Source organism: Myxocyprinus asiaticus, chromosome 5 (genome assembly GCF_019703515.2).
Source record: "Myxocyprinus asiaticus isolate MX2 ecotype Aquarium Trade chromosome 5, UBuf_Myxa_2, whole genome shotgun sequence".
Classification (NCBI taxonomy): Eukaryota; Metazoa; Chordata; class Actinopteri; order Cypriniformes; family Catostomidae; genus Myxocyprinus; species Myxocyprinus asiaticus.
Window position 1 is genome coordinate 55845111 of NC_059348.1, and position 4612 is coordinate 55849722.

At 39.9% G+C, this 4612-nt stretch overlaps 1 pseudogene; it reads left to right on the forward strand.

Moving 5' to 3' along the window:
* Positions 1–3233: 3233 nt before the first annotated feature.
* On the forward strand, positions 3234–4090 carry LOC127441233 (leucine-rich repeat-containing protein 30-like; annotated as a pseudogene).
* Positions 4091–4612: the final 522 nt, after the last annotated feature.

Here is a 4612-nt window from a genome sequence, read left to right on the forward strand (position 1 = left end):
TCAAAGTGCGTACACGATTTCTGGCATTTCAAAGTCAGTACTCAATTACTGGCATTTCAAAGTCAGTACTCAATTACTGGCATTTCAGAGTCAGTTCTCGATTACTGGCATTTCAAAGTCAGTTCATGATTACTGGCATTTCAAAGTCAGTTCTCAATTACTGGCATTTCAGAGTCAGTTCTCGATTACTGGCATTTCAAAGTCAGTTCTCGATTACTGGCATTTCAAAGTCAGTTCTCGATTACTGGCATTTCAAAGTTAGTTCTCGATTACTGGCATTTCAAAGTCAGTTCTCGATTACTGGCATTTCAATGTCAGTACTCGATTACTGGCATTTCAAAGTCAGTTCTCGATTACTGGCATTTCAAAGTAAGTACTCGTTTACTGCAGTTTTATAGTGCGTACTCGGTTAATGACGTTTCAAAGTGCGTACTCGGTTACTGTTGTTTCAAAGTCAGTTCTCAGTTACTGGCATTTCAAAGTCAGTTCTAAATTACTGGCATTTCAAAGTCAGTTCTCGATTACTGGCATTTCAAAGTCAGTTCTCAATTACTGGCACTTCAAAGTCAGTTCTCGATTACTGGCATTTCAAAGTCAGTTCTCGATTACTGGCATTTCAAAGTCAGTTCTCGATTACTGGCATTTCAAAGTCAGTTCTCAATTACTGGCATTTCAAAGTCAGTTCTCAATTACTGGCACTTCAAAGTCAGTTCTCGATTACTGGCATTTCAAAGTCAGTTCTCGATTACTGGCATTTCAAAGTCAGTACTCGATTACTGGCATTTCATAGTCAGTACTCGATTACTGGCACTTCAAAGTCAGTTCTCAATTACTGGCACTTCAAAGTCAGTTCTCGATTACTGGCATTTCAAAGTCAGTTCTCGATTACTGGCATTTCAAAGTCAGTACTCGATTACTGGCATTTCAAAGTCAGTACTCGATTACTGGCACTTCAAAGTCAGTTCTCAATTACTGGCACTTCAAAGTCAGTTCTCGATTACTGGCATTTCAAAGTCAGTTCTCAATTACTGGCATTTCAAAGTCAGTACTCGATTACTGGCATTTCAAAGTCAGTTCTCGATTACTGGCATTTCAAAGTCAGTACTCGATTACTGGCATTTCAAAGTCAGTTCTCGATTACTGGCACTTCAAAGTCAGTTCTCGATTACTGGCATTTCAAAGTCAGTTCTCGATTACTGGCATTTCAAAGTCAGTACTCGATTACTGGCACTTCAAAGTCAGTTCTCGATTACTGGCACTTCAAAGTCAGTTCTCGATTACTGGCATTTCAAAGTCAGTTCTCAATTACTGGCATTTCAAAGTCAGTACTCGATTACTGGCATTTCAAAGTCAGTTCTCGATTACTGGCATTTCAAAGTCAGTTCTCGATTACTGGCATTTCAAAGTCAGTACTCGATTACTGGCACTTCAAAGTCAGTTCTCAATTACTGGCACTTCAAAGTCAGTTCTCGATTACTGGCATTTCAAAGTCAGTTCTCAATTACTGGCATTTCAAAGTCAGTACTCGATTACTGGCATTTCAAAGTCAGTACTCGATTACTGGCATTTCAAAGTCAGTACTCGATTACTGGCACTTCAAAGTCAGTACTCGATTACTGGCACTTCAAAGTCAGTTCTCAATTACTGGCACTTCAAAGTCAGTTCTCGATTACTGGCATTTCAAAGTCAGTACTCGATTACTGGCACTTCAAAGTCAGTTCTCAATTACTGGCGCTTCAAAGTCAGTTCTCGATTACTGGCATTTCAAAGTCAGTTCTCAATTACTGGCATTTCAAAGTCAGTTCTCAATTACTGGCATTTCAAAGTCAGTACTCGATTACTGGCACTTCAAAGTCAGTTCTCAATTACTGGCACTTCAAAGTCAGTTCTCGATTACTGGCATTTCAAAGTCAGTTCTCAATTACTGGCATTTCAAAGTCAGTTCTCGATTACTGGCATTTCAAAGTGCATACTCGTTTACTGCAGTTTTATAGTGCATACTCGGTTACTGACGTTTCAAAGTGCGTACTCGGTTACTGACGTTTCAAAGTGCGTACTCAGTTACTGCAGTTTTAAAGTGTGTACTTGGTTACTGAAGTTTTAATGTGCGTACTCAGTTACTGAAGTTTCAAAGTGTATACTCGGTTACTGCAGTTTTAAAGTGCGTACTCGTTACTGACATTTCAAAGTGCATACTCGATTACTGACGTTTCAAAGTGCATACTCGATTACTGACATTTCAAAGTGCGTACTTAGTTACTGACGTTTCAAAGTGCGTACTTAGTTACTGAAGTTTACATACTGAAATGCCAGTAACCGAGAACTGACTTTGAAATGCCAGTAATCGAGAACTGACTTTGAAATGTCAGTAACCGAGTACGCACTTTGAAACGTCATTAACTGAGTATGCACTATAAAACTGCAGTAAACGAGTGTGCACTTTGAAATGCCAGTAATTGAGAACATACTTGTTTACTAACGTTTCAAAGTGCGTACTCAGTTACTGACGTTTCAAAGTGCATATTCGGTAACTGCAGTTTTATAGTGCGTACTCGGTTACTGACGTTTCAAAGTGCGTACTCGGTTACTGACATTTCAAAGTGCGTACTCGGTTACTGCAGTTTTAATGTGTGTACTCGGTTACTGACGTTTCAGTGTGCATACTCGGTTACTGCAGTTTTATAGTGCGTACTCGGTTACTGAAGTTTCAAAGTGCGTTCTCAGTTATTGCAGTTTTAAAGTGTGTACTCAGTTACTGATGTTTCAAAGTGTATACTTGGTTACTGCAGTTTCAAAGTGCATACTCAGTTACTGAAGTTTCAATGTGCATATTCAGTTACTGACGTTTCAAAGTGCATACTCATTTACTGCAGTTTTAAAGTGCGTACTCGGTTACTGACGTTTCAAAGTGCATACTCAGTTACTGCAGTTTTAAAGCGTGTACTCGGTTACTGACATTTCAAAATGCGTACTCGGTTACTGCAGTTTTAAAGCGTGTACTCGGTTACTGATGTTTCAAAGTGCATACTCTTTCTTTTTCCATCCCTCATTTGCTCCCTTTCTCAATCACACTTATACACACAATCAGATAGTGAACCCCTTTGTTAGTGTATTGTGATACTCAGCTTACTGATAGACAGATCTACGAGAACCATTTTTCAATGTTTCTCTTGAGGCAAAAATGATCAAATCAGCATGCTAGCACTGATGCCACCCTGAGAATCACCAGACGGATGTCCAGCTTTGAGGACTCGAAGTCCAAGACATGTCGCAATTCCAGTTGTGTGGAGAGTTTATCGTCGGTGGACCAAATTCGCAAACACGCGACCAGGCACTTGGGCTTCAGCACCCTCAGTCTGGCCATGAAGGGTCTGGAAGTGATGCCAGAAGAACTTTGGGAGCTCCAAGAACTACAGAAGCTCAGTCTCTCCCTAAATGGTCTCTCTATTCTCCCGTCAGGTCTGGGAGCGCTAGAGAACCTCGAGGTGCTCAACTTGTGGGGGAACAAACTGGTCAGTCTACCGCCGGAGATCGGACAACTGTGCAACCTTCATGTTTTGTTTGTACACAGGAACCGCTTGAGTGAAGTTCCCGAAGAGCTGGGCAACTGTACCAACCTGGAGGTCCTGAGCTTGGCCAATAACCAGATCGCAGGGCTTCCAAACAGCTTTTCCAACTTGCAAAAACTCACCAAACTCAACCTGAGCCACAACTGGATCGAACACATCCCAGCATGCGTGTATGGCATGAAGAGCCTTGTGTTCATGCATCTGGCCAACAACCATCTGGAGAACATTGCAGACACAATCCAGGACCTGGTGAACCTCAAGATCTTGATTGTAGAGTAAAATTCTCTCCATGTTCTTCCCAGGACACTGTGCTGTCTGACCAGGCTGGAACTCTTGAACGTGGACTTCAACAATCTGCAGAGCGTTCCTGATGATATGTATATGCTCAGATGGTTGGAGAAGCTTGCTTGCCATCTTCTGGATAAAGGCTTGCATATTGTGCATAATCCACTGGTGAAACCCATTCAGGAGGTTCTGCAGGGGGTCTGAAAAGCTTGTACAACTACCCCAAATCTGTCTGAAAATCAGACACTCAATCTTACAGATGACATAAATTAATCAAATATAATCTTTTTGTAATAAAACAAAAGTCAAAGCATTGCACAATGTAAGTATGAGGCTTTTGACTTTGTAATCTAGTGTTATAGAAATCTTTAAGAATCTCTCCTGTAGTTCACTGTTAATTTTCTTTGAAACCGGATTTGTGAACCTATTTTTGTGTTAACATTCAAATGTATGAATGTGTATAAAGTGTATTAAAAAATTATTAAATGGCTGTAAAAGAAGTCAGAGTATTTTCTTACCTTGCAAAAATCACTAATCGTTTTTCTGTTTGAAATAATGCTCTAGATAGTACATTAATGGCATTTTGCAAGTTTATATTTTACATTTAAAGACTAAATGAACAAGCAGCTTTTATTTGATTTATTTTATAAGTTGGTTTACTCTAAAGTCAATCCAAACACTTTATCATCCATGGGGGATGCATTAGTAATTATCTCTAACATCTCTTGAGGCTTACTTCATGAAAAACATCCATAAGA